At 43.2% G+C, this 15272-nt stretch overlaps 2 protein-coding genes across 4 annotated transcripts in view; one reads left to right on the top strand and one right to left on the bottom strand.

Moving 5' to 3' along the window:
* WDR47 (WD repeat domain 47) overlaps positions 1-3026 on the bottom strand; it is a 294267-nt gene extending 291241 nt beyond the window's left edge. The window contains exon 1 of the mRNA XM_085602213.1: positions 2888-3026. The gene's annotated coding sequence lies outside the window, so the exon portion shown is untranslated. The remainder of the gene's footprint in view (positions 1-2887) is intronic.
* Positions 3027-3193: 167 nt separating this feature from the next.
* The window catches only part of CLCC1 (chloride channel CLIC like 1), a 282668-nt gene continuing 270589 nt past the window's right edge, over positions 3194-15272 (top strand). For all 3 annotated transcript variants that reach the window (XM_085602214.1, XM_085602216.1, XM_085602215.1), the window contains exon 1: positions 3194-3375. The gene's annotated coding sequence lies outside the window, so the exon portion shown is untranslated. The remainder of the gene's footprint in view (positions 3376-15272) is intronic.

Genomic DNA, 15272 nt, shown 5'->3' on the forward strand with positions numbered 1-15272 from the left:
CTGTCTATAGAAGTTCTAGTAAGTCTTTGCTACTGACAGTTTTACACTGAAAATGTACAAAAATGTTCATTGGCCCAGAGACAACTTTCCTTAAAATCCAGTAAAGGGAGCATTAAAATCCAATAAATTACACACATTATTTTTACAATTTGAATGAATCCAACACAAAAGAACTTGGGCAATGGACTTATAACAATGCACCTAATGGTTGTACTGCAATCTTATTAGAGTGGTAGTTTGTGCACACTTCTCAGCGCCTGTTGCCCTTCGATGCCACTGTTCACAGATTCAGATCCAAAAGCTATATTCCATAAAGAGAAGTGCACTTGAACAAAAAACTTTTCAGTCTCTTTGCATTTTCTTTCAGTCCTTTATTATCAAATCCAAATGAAATTTTACTAAAAAGCAGCCAACGCGTTTCGTTCTATTCGGCAACAAGCCATGAGAACTTCTTCAGGGCTCTTCAGTCCAACTACAGGGACTCCGCAATCATTGTGCTTAGTCAGTTCACAATTTGTAAGATTAAGTAACCTTGAGGCGATAATATACCTCCTGCTCAGCATCAAGTCTGCCCAGCGCACCAATAATAAAGTACGTAAAAAGTGGGGAAGGTGCCCTTCATCTGTAATCTTAATCCCCAGTGGGATATAGTCTACCGTAATAAGCGGTCAGCCACACCTCCCAAATCTTCCAAACTGTTAACTGACTACGGACAATGATTACTGAGTCCCTGTAGTTGGACTGAAGAGCCCTGAAGACGTTCTAATGGCTTGTTGACGAATAGAATGAAACGAGTTGGCTGCTTTTTAGTAAAATTTCATTTGGATTTGATAATAAAGGACTAAAAGAAAATAAAAAGACTGAAAAATATGTTGTTCAAGTGCACTGCTCTTTATGGAATATTACTTTTACAATTGTTAAACTTTAAAATACACATTTTCGAATACAATCCATGCTTTACATCCACGTATTTAGGGAGGTCAATCGTACATGTTGTAAGGTTTCAACTATTTTCAACCTATGAGCGAGCCCATTATACTTTATTCATCTTCGTGATAGAAGTTTAGTTTACCATAAACAGTTAAAAGCTTTGAGTTCATAAAGTTCTCATAAGGTATACATGATAATAAAGAGTATACAAATAAATGTAAACTTCCTAAGATTAGTAAAACACAAAATGACCCTTGAATACTATCAACTCGAAATAAACATGTTTAATGAACATACACCATAATTCCAGATACCTTTTACACATATGAACATACTACCGGCAGAGGAGTTGATCCTCCACACAGTATTCTGAACACACTACATCATATATAATAAACTGAGCTTTATAATACTAGTCTGTGATGTAAAAGCTATGACAAATGTCCTGCAAACATCAGTTCCAAGCTTTGAAATTACATTACTTTTATAAATACTTTATTTCGATAGCAATATTTTCCCAGTAGACAAAAACCATAGCACTTTTGCAAGACACTGGTTTCCCAATCCTAAAAACTCAGAGACAGACGTCTTCACTCTTTGACAACTTGATTACACAGGGACAGCATTCTCGTTATTGCAATTTAACCACAACTGCAGATTTAGCACTTTCAACTCCTTGGAGCTGTTTTTCAAAATCTTGATTACAAGTTCTTAATTTTGGTACCTTGGGGCACCAAAACCAAATGTATTAGGTCCAAGCACCCGACATATTATTTGAATGTGACTTACTGAATTACAAATATGTGATGATGAGTGGTCATTTGTGTACTACATTTACCATGCTGGAATAAGAAACAACGTGTTAGCTTGCAACACAGTCCTGAGATCCCACATTTAGAATACACTGGAAGGCTGATGTACTGAGTATTGGCTCAGAGGAATTATATTAAATTCCATAAAAGACGAAACAATTTGTCTATCTTACTCAAGAATTGCAATCGGACACCGATAGTTAGAACTGCCTCTTGCTCAGTGTTCCTGAGAAAACAACAGTGTTGTGCTGCAATTGCATGCATGGACCCTATAAACTATTCTCCACGGACTTTCAGATGCCAACCGTGTGTGAAATATTTGCTAATAAAGTATTGGTTTGATCATTTTATGTGACAATAACATGGTAATATTTATGCGGGTGAATATTCCACTGATTGCCAAAGTGTGGATTTTCGGAATGAATACCCATCTTTTCAATGTGAGTTTTAAGGATTGGAAAACAATCCATAGGCTTGTATATGTGGTCAGTACTCTGGTTTTCCTGTATATGCGGTGCAACCTGACACAGGGAGACCTTAACACATTGCACATGCAAACAAACACATTCTACCCATCGTTTAGCGTTGATGTTTTATGGCGCTCCCTCTAACTCGTAATATAAAAAATGACACTATGAGATTACACAATGTTTTTCAACCGGGTAATGTGCACAGTAGAGTCATTTAACATTTCCACTGGATGCACGTGTTTTATTTCAGCCAAATACTTTTGCTGCAGTAAAAGAAATTATGTTCCATGGTATTGAGTCACCACTTTAAGTATCAGAATACTTTAGGAGTTCCTTTCCAAAGCATCCCGCAAAACATGTACCTTGTTTGCAAATATACCGTTAACGCATAATCTTGTAACCACCTCGCCCCCAAATAACTCGCCCTCCCCTAAGGGTTTCTGCTCACTCTCTCCATACCACACCCACAAATCTGTGGAAATGCTTCCAAGGTTAGCAGATGATTGTTAACTAATGGATCTCTTTCTTAATTGTTCATATATGTCTCTTCACCCTCACTCCCTGGATCATTCTGGCCCATCACACTCTTATGCATTCCCTCGATTTCTCATTTGCCCTCTCTCAAACATACAACCCTAGTGAAGAAGGCGTTAGAGACCAGAGTGTGAACCTTACCTCCTGTCTCCCAACAGAAAATATTAAACATCCGATCGCTTCTACCTTGCTTCTGATTTTTATTAACCAACGTTGATGTGCGAAGATGAGAGCTGGCTATCAGAAAGCAGGTTTTAAACCGACTGACAGTCTAAGGGGCGGTACTAGGAGGACCTTTGTGGTTGTACTTCCCATTAAGCCCTCCGATTGGTTAAAAAACATAATCCGCCCAGAAAAGACCGTCTACACACCCACGACGAAGCCATAGTGTACCGGAAATGACATCTCTGTGGTGCACCGGAAAATAACCCTCGATTGCTCCCGGAAGTCCTGGTCCAGCCGCACATGGGCAGCTGTTGCTGTCCTTGTTTTGATTTCCTTAATCGCCGTAGTCTATTTATCCGCATTAAAGACTACGGTGTGTAGGCAGACTGATTCAGGCGCACCAAAGGACCATCGCCTGCTCAGGAAAGAAAAGAGCAGCACAGGCTACAGCGCTCTGTGAACAGGTCTGTGGCCATTCAGTTGAGAGGGTCGTACACCAGGGGCAATCGCTATCCATGAGCTTTCAGGCACTAAGGGTGGCTTGGGGGCATTGCTGTGGGTCGCTCTACCGTGGCAGGTGAGCTGCCATTTGGCGCTGACACTGTGATGGTGTTAAGTTTGGGGCATTAGCAATGCGAGGACCTAACGGCGGTCTAAGAGTTTCCAGAGGCGTGCTTACTGTGTTGGCTCCCAGGAGATTATGGGCTGTAGAACGTTATTTGGCTTAATGATAGTGGGTACAGCAGGGAACCTTGGGCAGTTTAGCAGTGAGCGCCTACCAGCTAAGGGGCAAGGAGCATTGTCTGTATCTCTTCAACTTCGATGCGTTAAAACCAGCTCTAGAAATGGGGTTGTTCGAGCCATAGAGCAGACCACTGCTTATTTTCACACACACATATGTCGTGTCTCTTTAGAAAAGACTCACAGGAGACAGGTAAGGATCGATGATACTTTATTCTAGTACAGGATGTTCTCCCAGTGCCCACGCACGTCTGCCCACGTTGTTCCCTCACTGCAATGCCCTCCCACACCCCTTGACAGGATGTGGTGTCCGTTTCCCTCAGTGTCCATCTAGTGTCTTGCAGGGTCCTAGTGCCCTGCCCCCCAGGTCACTACATCTCCCCCTTTTGCCACAAAGAAGTGACGAGAAAAGTGAAACACAGAGATGTGTAGATAGAGATAGATGCAAAGTCTGCCCGGGCACAGGTCGGTGTGCCTCCCATCATCACATTTCTTCTATTAGTCTTTTTGGACGTCTGCATGCTCTTTTCTGGCTTGCTTCCGTCTGTGGCTCTTCTGCTGGCCCCTCACCGCTGTTATGCTCCTGCTCTTCTTGTTCTGCTGTTTCCTTATCCTGGTCTTCTCTTTTTTCCTCTTTTAGTTCTTTGAAATGTGAACTGTTTCGTGTTATCCGCTGATGTGCTGACTCTGCCGTGATCATTGGTCTCTTTACTTTCGTTACTGTTAGCGGGTCTTTGGAGAACGTGCTGTCTGATTTCCTTTGTTGCCGCTGACGTACTACCACCGTGTCTCCTTCCTTTAGGTCTGACACGCTGGCGTGTCGCTTGGCGTCTGCATATCTTTTCATTTTTTTCTTCTCCTCTTTGTCTCTCTCTGCAATGCTGCTGTGATCTGGTGTCATTGTTGCCTCTATTTACGGTAGCCTTGTTCTACTTGTTCTTCCCAGTACTAGCTTTGCTGGGCATCTTCCTGTGGAGTTATGGGGTGTGTTTCTGTAATCACGCAGAACCTGGCACAGAGCTTGGCCAAGTGAAATTTGTGCCAGTTTTGCTCTTTGAACTGCCTTTTTGATGTTTCCCATGAACCTCTCCACCATTCCATTCGCTTGAGGCCACAGAGGAGTTATCTTTCTGTGGTTTATCCCTAGGTAGGCCATGAATCTGCGGAAGTCTTCCCCTGAGAATGGAGGACCATTGTCTGTTTTTAGTGCTTCCGGTGAACCCCATGCTGCAAAGATGTCATCTAGTATCGGTAGTGTTGCTGTTGCTGATGTCGACGGGACGTGTCGTACTATTGGAAACCGTGAGTATTCGTCGATGACCACAAGCAGGTAGTTGCCTGTGTCTAGGGGCCCAAAGAAATCAGCCGCTAGTGTTGTCCACACCGCTCTCGGAAGTTCCGACATTTGTAGTGATTAATTTCTAGCCGGTGATCCTGTTACTTGACAGAGGTGGCAGGTCGTTATGGTGTCTTCTACCATGTGGTCTAGGCCAGGGAACCATACTTTCTCTCTTATCAGCTTCTTCGTTGCTACTATGCCTAGGTGTGACTCATGAGCCAGGTTTACCAGTTGCCTCCTGAGTGAGCTTGGTATCACTATTCTTGTCCCTCTCATCATTATCCCGGTATCTGTCTCTGACAGTTCATCATTAATCTTCTTGAGAGCTAGCACTTCTTCCTTGTATACTCCTGTTCCCCAGGTGCAATTATTGTTGACATGCCTCCATCTCTGCCTTCTTGTTATCTCCAAGGCCGTTTGCATCGTGGCGTCTTTCTTCGTCTCAATTGCCAGTTCTGTTAGTGTTATTGGTGCCGAGGTGTTTTGTTTCTGTACGAAATTGAGGTACTCCTCTGCCATCGATGTCGTCTCATGGGCTTGCGGTAGTGGGTGTCTCGACATGTAATCTGCCGGTTTGTGTTCTTTCCCTGGCTTGTGCACAATCGTGAAGTCATAATCCATCAACCTTATTGCCCCAGCGTTCAATCCTGGGTGGCATTTTAGCTGACGGACTACCATAGATCGTCACTAGCGCCTTGTGGTCAGTTATGATGGTGAATGACTTCCCGTAGATAAACATGTAGTGTTCACACGCCCAAACCACTGCTAGGCTCTCTTTTTCTGTTTGCGAATATGCTCTTTCAATGTCTGTTAAACTCTTACTCGCATACGCAACAATTTTCCTTTGTGAATCTCTCCCTGGCAGATGCTGCGCTAGTATTGCTCCTAGTCCTACTGGGCTGGCATCAACAGTCAGTTCAGTGCACACAATATATTAGATAACTATGTGGGTATATATTGTCCGTTTGGTAATCTCTCCGTCGTCCTTCCTGTTATGGTGTACTCCAGCGGTCTTGAAGCTCAAGTTAGAATGTTGGTGAAGAGGTGCCAATTTTCTGGCGATAAGCAGAGCGTGGAGATTTCCTCTAATTAAGTTCTACACTGGAGCAAAGTAATTGGTTATTTGTCATAGTTATAACATGTAGGCTGTGATACCACAGAGTGAGCGGTGTTCTGAGTGTGCAAAAGACCCTTTGGTGGGCAGTATGATTGTGGTCTGAGAATGCAGGTCATCCTCTGGTAGAAAACCACTTGAGCTTATTTAAAGTTTCGATGCCTACTTTATTACTGGTTTGATTGAGATGGTTGGGTTGGAGAGACCAGCTAGACCTCATGTATTACACCATCAGAATGCACTGTTAAGAAAAAAAGTGAACATCAGGGGCCAGTATTATTCAAAGTGTTCCACGGCTGCCATAGGTTTGTATGCCCCTTCTTTTGAGTCTTATGAGTACTTCAAAAGAGCCACAGACGTTTGTGCTATCCCTGCACCTCTTTTACTGCCAGCCTTGCTTCTCGTAAGCAACATCTGTAAGTACAAAGTGCGTGTTTACGCACCGCTTGCAGCTTTTCAAAACACAAAAATAAAAGGCAGTGTCATTTACAATGCCAATAGCTCAAGCTCTTGCAAATGCGAGACCTATTGCTTGTTTATAAATAATCTAACTTGGGGTTTGAAGATACTTGTTGTTTAACTTTCGTTCCCTAGTGGTGTCTGACCTTTGTCCTTTCTGGACACTACTGCTGTAAATAGCAGTGTCTTGAACCTGGACACAAGATCCTGAACACGGAGTGTGAGATGCAGTTAGACAGGCTGGCCGAGTAACTTACAGTGACGTACAACTTACATTTATTATCACTGCTGCTTTACCAGTAATTAGAAATGTCAGGTATCATATTTTATTTAAAAAGCAATTTGAAGGACTTAAAGAAACGGTTCTACATTAAAATGGTTTATATGCTCCATAATCAAATCTAAACCATGTTAATTAATAAATGCATTTCTTATGAAAAGGGACGTTTCTCCATCAGTGTGTAAAATGTTTTTTATTTTGCAAACAAAGCTCTTCTACTTCTTGACAACTGTACTGTGTTAGACGCTGCACACTTGTCTGTGCCGACGTAAAGCTTTCTTATAGAATAAATACACCAGACTCCAATGTGCCTTTATAATCGCACCATAAACTTCAAAATAAAACTGCTTCCACGCACACAGGTTGATTGTCAGTGCAACCGTATTAGAAACAGTTGAATTCCAAAAAGTCAAACACTGTATTTTTTGCATGTTTGAAATCAGTGAAAGTATAGAATGGAGCTAGTCTCAGTCATGATAATAAAATACTTAGAATTAGATAGATGTACGTTTATATCACCCTATCAAGATGTCTCTTGAGACGGAGGTGGTATCACCCATCGGAAGACGGAGACCATGAAGCCAGGCTGTGCTTTTCAAAAGCAGGAGGGAGGAGGAGGCAGCTGCAGCCAAAACAGACCTCTGTCTTTGAGTGCAGAGCAAATGGGGCAATATAAGAGCAGGATTTACAGCCCTGTTTACAACAGAGCTTTGTAAACCACAAGCAGCAACTTAAAGAAATAAATAGTGCTCAAAAGCTCTGAGTAACAACGCATAACAGGGGCAGTCCTTGAAAATGGGTGGAGCTTTTAAAGCCCATATCCTGAATACTGCATGTCTTGCAGAGACAGCGGAAGTGCTGTCTAGGCGAGACCTAATAGCGCTGCAGTTTCCCTCAAAAGTTTGAGTGAAAGTGCAAACTGTTGGAGTGTGCCCCTGTGCAGAGAGAAGCATACTTTTTAGTGTAATCAGGTGCACTCTTTTGGTCTGTGCGGCCACTGAGTTATGGGTGCCTCAGGAAACAAAATGAGACATTGCTTCCAATGTATAATTTGGGCCCTTGTGTTTTTCTTTTCTTGGCCAAGCGCAGCTAAATGTCTCTTACTTTAGATTTTTGTGATCTGACTTCAATGTATGGTTTTTTTCATTGGGTGCACAGCAGGTCTGGGGATAGCCCACTTGTCTGCTTCATAATTACAGTGATAATGTAAACTATCACTGGGAAGATTCCCAGGAAAATAGAAAGAAATATCACACGTGGATTAATTTAGACTGAATGATACCTGTATCTCTTTCCTATTATTTTTTTCTGGGTGTCGGAGGCTGGTGTGTGGCAGGTATTTCTTTACCGTAATTAACATATTACCCTGAGCATACCAGTACATACTTCACTGGTGAATAGACGGTATGCTAGTGCATGCGATTACTGAGCCAACTTGTCATGCTTCTCACAGCCAAAATGTAGCACTTTAAAGGCGTCTCTTTGGAAAATAATCAGAAATGGGCCAAATGTAACAACAGGACACATTGCGCTGCCGTAGAAATTGCAATAGTACATGTTTGCCATGCGGGTAGCATGGGTAGGTAGTCGAGGCTTACTCCAGGAGTTGATGGAGGGTTTAACATTCACAATAAATGCAGGTAGAGCATTTAATGTAAAAATACATATCTTTAAGGCATAAGAAACAGAGGGCAGTTTAACACAGGCTAATGAAAACACATGAAACTAGTATCTTCTAGGGTTGCAATATAACATAAAATAGACTATTGTGTCTAAACACTGGTAATCAATTTGTAAATTATTTAGTCTCTTTCACTGCAAGTCTTAGGGTCAAATTGTAGAGTTTGCTTAATGCATTTAAATATTTGGCTCAATATTTTACTGTATGAAAGGGCTACTATGTATCATATTGGTTGTATATCTGCCCTTTGTTCCAGCCTCTGCCACGAGATTCAACTAGGAACAATTAATTTGACTTCAGACCTGCATACTTAAAATGTGCATAATCAGTCCAAATAACTAAATACTGAAAATCCACCCATTCAAACACTAACAAGAATGCCCACCCCAAAGAGAGTATGGGTTTCAGTTTGCCACAAGCACGAGTGCCGAAAGTCTAATTTCTATTTACTAGAGCAGCCTGACATCCAGTGGTCGGTGACATGAACAGCGCTAAATAGGATTTTACTTGCAGCTCTACTGATCTAAAATCATTTCTTTGGGGGAAGGGGTGTGGGTGGTAGGGTCTACTGATGCTGAATATGGGTGAGCACCTACATTGGATCTCCAGGGTTACACAATGTCTAGGGCTACATCTTGTAATGAGCTATTCACAGCTAAGAATTTCAGTTGGCAGGGGCACACACTTCACCTAGAACATTGGACAGGAAACAAGATTTCATGGTTATGGACCAGTTTCATGTTTATAACCGGCAAGATTTTTAGAACCACATGGGCGGCAAAGAGAATCCAGACCACCAACACCTGCCAAAGGGATGCGAGCCAAAGACTTGGTGTAAAAGTGTAAGCTCCCGGAATCCCCCGGTGGATGCACAAACCTTTATGCTCAGAATTCAACTGGAGTGATGCACTTTTCTGTCTCTGACCGCCCCCACCTGTGACACGTACACAAGGCGATGAGGGTTAGTGTTAGAAGCAGTGAACAGAGATTAGAATAAAAGAAGAAACCGAGGCACAGACTCCAACACTGACTCCACACTTGTGTTTGCTAGAATGTTTGGAGGTTGTACTGGTTATCCACAAGACAAATAAATATCCTAAATAGGGGTGTAGAATTCTTAATGTCCGACGCCTAGCCTAGCAGCAGCACGCACCTTTTTGGCTGCCACTTTACAGTACCACATTATGGATACGAAAAGGGCATTGTCTGCAGTTAAGGTAATTTTTGTGTTCATATGTTAATTCTGTTCGAACTTGTATTTATGGTTCTTCAATGTAAAGCCTTTATTATTAGGGTGAGCATTCTAAGGAAATGCTGTAAGCTCAGACTGCACTACTGACATCGGTTCCAGTATAAATATGTGTACACACGTTTTCAAAGTTTAGTAGTATGAGGCTCTGTATAATGCTCCCAGAATGCTGTCTGAATAGATGCAAATTTCTGCAGAAACTTGAAAGGTAGATGGATGATTCTTTGCTTTCAAAACAAAAGCAAATGCAACTTGGGAAAAAAACTAACATTTTGCTAAACTACTGTAAAACTTTAGGTATCATTTCTTTGAAGCATCATTTATAAAATGTGTTGATACATGCTAGTATTTGTAAAAAAATATTCCTAATGGAAAATCGGCGCAACCATTTGAAACAAGATTATGGGAAATATAAAAATAAACAAGCAGTGGCAAAGTCTTTCGGTCTGAAATTGGTAGTCCGCCTTTTGGTTTTGAAAATGTGTGTCTTGTTTTTGGCATGGTTTTTGTAAAACCATATCTGCGTGGGAACTGCCGGGCCCTCTCCATTATAACAAGCATTGGCACCTCTACCCCTCTCCCCCCCCCTCCCCCCCAAAAAAAAGCACACCTTGCCACAATCCTGGCACTGAACAAAACTACTTTGTGTGCCAATACGCTCCTTGTAAAAGAGCAGAATGCTGTCACTCATAGTGAAGCCAACCATTAGCAAGAGGGAGAGATAGAATTTTAATAAACACAAACAGTCTTGGTCAACGCCAGATCTAATTAGGGGCCCAACTATAAAAGAAATTGCAAAAGTGCACCCATTGTATATGTCCTTGCTGTGAGAAGTTGGCCTGATGTATGATGTCACTAGTTCTAGTGTACACCTTATATCAGTCCAAACAACCCTTATGGTGATTGGTTGTAAAGTCAACCTTGTAGACCAGCTATCCTAGTGGTAGCATGGACAAGAGCAGTCTTAGGCTAAACTCTGAATGGCATGTGAAGCCAGCTGTTATACCATATATAATCCCTTGAATACCAAATGAAAGGACACCACAACAGATATATATCAAAATAAAGTGTATTTATTCTAGACAAACCCTCAGCACTCTTTATGAGATTAGAGGTAAGTACAACACAGTCTTATTTAAGCATACATTAAGTCACACAGGTAAGTAATACAGTTAGGCCCTAGGGGCCACGCAAACCATATTCTAAGTAAGTGGTATAAGGACCACAGTCACGGAAATAGGATAGACCTAGGCCTAGGGAATCGCTGGGGCTACACTATACTACCAAAGGTTAGGAAGTGGGAGGCCCACGGGATTCAGGTGCAGAGTGGAAACACTCACACGTAATGCGTATAATCGATAGAAATAGTACAGTTTGGAATTAAATAGATTTAGGACACTTCCGGAGTAGCTAGGAAGTCGAGACTGGAAAACTAGACACTAGGATAGTCACTACCCTGATGAGCACCGGAGTACCCAAGTTACCTAGCCCACAGGCTGCGGGTGCATAGGTGTGAAGTTGCGTCGGGTTTCGTCGTCGACTCCTATGGATGCCTGAAGAAAGATGCTGACAGGCAGTCAGTGAAGAGTGTCCGGTGGATCCCAAGGCTGGGATCAGGAAGAAAGGATACCTGCAAGCAGAGGGGACAGAGTCAAGGTCACTAGCCAGTGACCACGTGGAACCAGGAAGGAACCAGGCGATGTCGTGAAGATTGCAGGTGAAGGTGAAGCTTGTCGCTGCAGCCACGAGGACCAGGGAACGTCTAGGACAACCAGGACCAGGAGGCGAGCTGTCCCACGAAGGCTCTTGCTGTCGGCGGCGTCGAAGTTGGACTAGGACTCACCAAGCCTTGGCAAGCGGAACCCACGAAGAACGGAGGACTTGCTTCTGGTGCAGACCAGGAAGGTCTGGGGTGCTTCTCTTTTGCAAGGAAGCGGGAGCCAGTCTGGAGGAGCCAAACCAGCGCTGAAGATTTCTGGATGCGTCGTCACAAAGGCCACTAGCCAACGGGCAAGCAACCGGACAGGCGCGGCAAGCAGGAAAATGCAGAAGGGCCCCACGCAGGACTCGTGGAGTGTGGGGGGCTGATCTTCGGTGCAGATGGTGCTTGGGGTTGGGGCTTCTCAATCCCCGGTGCACAACTTCGAGGGTGCCTCAGAAGCTGCGCTGGAAGATACTCGCCACTTTTCCCAGGTAGCCGGTCCCACGTCTCTCGTCGCCTCCACGGATCTCAGCTCGGCTGTGGATGTGGATCAGGGTCGGAGAAGTCTGGAAGTCAAGGCTCTGGTCGGGCTCTGCAGTCGGTCCCTCGTAGAACTTTAGCAAAGCAAAGGGTAGTCTCTTGATGGTGCCTGTTTGCACAGGGTAGCCACTCCATGGCCAGAAGGGAGATTCTTCAGTCTTCTTCTTTCGTCGAATGTCGAAGGTCCAGAGTTTCTGTTCAAGTTGCAGGTTCAGGATAATCTAAAGTCTTGAGGCCCAACTCCCACTCTTGTACTAATCTGGGGGGCTGGGATACCTGCTAGGTCACGCCTTATGGGTGGGACCTTGGAGGGGGGTGGTTACACCCCCTTCCCTTTGTCCAGTTTCGCGCCAGGACTGGGGCTAGAGTGCCCCAGCACCGGTTTGAACTGGACTATGCACGGGACACCTTGTGTGCCCCAGGCATGTCTCATTCTATTCATCCCTCCCTGCCCCAATACACTAAGGCCTGTCTGGGGTGGTGCTAGCACCTCCCAAGGCAGGAAACCTATTGTCCAAGCCTCCCTTGCCGGGATCACTCCCAGCAACAGGAGGTCAGACTCGTGTCTGTGGCAGCAGCATCCATTTTGTGATGCTGGGGCTCTGGTTAACTTTAACCGGGTAAGTAGGTTACAACATGTCTTCTCCCTCTAGAAGGGAGGGATAATATCCTCATCCCCAGAAATGGGATGGGGGTATTATTCCAAAGTGTTAGACACCTTACACGACATGTTTTGATAAAGCCAAACCATAGTTACCATAACCGTTTAAGATTATAAGGCACTTTAAGAGTATATGGTAGGCTATATCATAGAACAGCTATAAGGACATGGTTCCGAAAGCTGCAGACAGGCTCAGCTCATGCTAGAGCACTATCTCACATGTTACCAAGCACTCTGCCTCCAGGATTGTTAAGGCCTGCCATAGGAGTGGCTGATAGGTACACGTGTCTATATGTAAGTTAGGTATAGGAATACTACACCTAAGCAAGGGGTGATTACACAACCTTGCCCCAGCTGAGTGATCAGCCAGTTGTGTCATAATGGAAGGCCAGGCCAGGGGTGGCATAATACATGCTGCAGACCCTGGTAGGCCTAGGGTACACCTATGCCCTGGGTACCTAGGGTACACTGTACAGGGTCCAATAAGGTGATCCTTACCAATTGTGTATGTACCTAGGGTACATGGAGTCCATTTTAAGGAGAGAGCAGACAGCCTGAGACCCTGAATGGCAGGATCTCAGGCCAACTAAGTCGAAAAACCAGCTAGACACTAGGCAAAAGGTTGGGGGTAACCATAGTCAGATATCCACCTTCCTACACTTGCATTAGTGCAGATTTACAGCTTTCATGAATTCACTAGAATTTACATAAGTCATGAAATCGTAGTCCTCAAATATCTGTGAACTGCATTTTAGCATTGGCAAACATGTGCGTGTAGATTTGCTCATGCAAAAATCTGTTGAGCATTTGCAAGTTCACTTTCCCTCCAACCACTTTTTTACAAACCATTGAAGAAGTTTTACATCTGCCATTGTCAGTAGTACATTTCCAACCTTTCTCAGTATGGGAAAAGATTAGAGAGGAGCTGGTGAAAACCCTTAAAAAATGCAAGTTAGAAGGTCTGCACAGAGTTAAGAGGGCTACCTTGGAACTGTTGCTTACCACTATATATATATATATATATATATATATATATATATATATTCACTTATAAAACCATAGGTTTCACACATGTTATAGTTAGGTGGATATTTCACTCGTAAAAAACCAATGAATTCCCCCGTTATAGTTACTTCATATAACTATAACTCGCGCGCCCGCAATCCTCTGCTCATGACGTCACATGTTACATCACTCATGACATGGTCAGTGGCATCACTCATGACATCATCCTTGTGATAGAGTGGCGGCCGCGCGAGTTATAGTTATCTGAACTAACTAGAACGGGGGAATTTCATTGGTTTTTTACAAGTGAAATATCCACCTAACTATAACATGTGTGAAACCTATGGTTTTTTTAAGTGAATTTGCAAGGTTTTTTAAATGCTAATTCCTAACTATAACGTGTGTGAAACCTATGGTTTTTTCAGTTAATTTGTACGGTTTTTTAAATGCTAAGGTATGTATTATTATTTTTTTTATATATTTATTTTACAATAAACTACATATTTTTTGGTTTTTCACCGTGCGCGCACCCCCGCGATTTAAAAATAAAAATAAAAATTTAAATGTGTTTTTCTGCCTTCGGGGTCCTTCAGGGACCCCCTGACAAAGGCTAGGGGGTCAGGAACTCTCCACCCTGCCCCCTTTTCACGTTCGCCACCTTCCTTTTTCACTCTCGCACTGAAAACAAACAAAATGGCGGCGACACTTCCTGATTTCGACCGATTCGAATGTTGACTAACATGTAACCACCAATCAGAATTACGCTCGCGCACGTTAGGGTGCGCGCACGGTGCTCGCACGGTGCGTGCACGGTGCGCGGCTATAGAAATGTATGTGCTTTTAACTGCAATTTTCTCAGGAACTACTGAACAGATTGACTCTATATATGCAAAAGGCACATCCCTGAGGTGAGGACTACCCCTCTGCCAAATTTCAAGTAATTCTGTTCAGCCGTTCGGGCTGTACCTTGGACTAAAGGTCCCTATGGAAAATTGCATGGGGAAAACGCGTTTTGGGACCTCCCTTTTTTCTCAGCCCCCGCTTGACGAATCCCCCCGAGACTTTCAGGGTAGGAGCGGAGCGCCCCACCTATTTTGAAAATTTCGCGAGGATTCGTCAACCGGCGCCAAAGTTATTCCAAATAGAATGTTGCGGATTTCCTATGGAAACACGGTCCTAACTATAACTATCTACTGGCGACCGCCAGTAGATAATATACATATATATATATATATATATATATAATGAGATTGCTGCCATATGTCACTACACTACATGGCGCAAAAGGAAGAAGTAGATTTTGTTACAGGGCAAGTAGGTTTATGAAGCAACCTGGCCCATGTACAAGTATATATTTGATTACATTCCACACTCCTGTGGATTCAGATTTCTATGCTTAGCTGGATTACTCAATGGATATACTTAAGCTATATCTCTGCTTAACCAACTGTCACTACTTCGACGGAAGCTGGTAGTTCCTGAAAACGAAACATATAAACAATGAGTACCTCAAATATAAATACATTATGTAGTTCTAGTTTCTACTTAACTTCCATAGAACTGCGAAATAACCAAAAAAATAATGTTCTG

Source organism: Triturus cristatus, chromosome 4_2 (genome assembly GCF_964204655.1).
Source record: "Triturus cristatus chromosome 4_2, aTriCri1.1, whole genome shotgun sequence".
In the NCBI taxonomy this organism is placed as follows: Eukaryota; Metazoa; Chordata; class Amphibia; order Caudata; family Salamandridae; genus Triturus; species Triturus cristatus.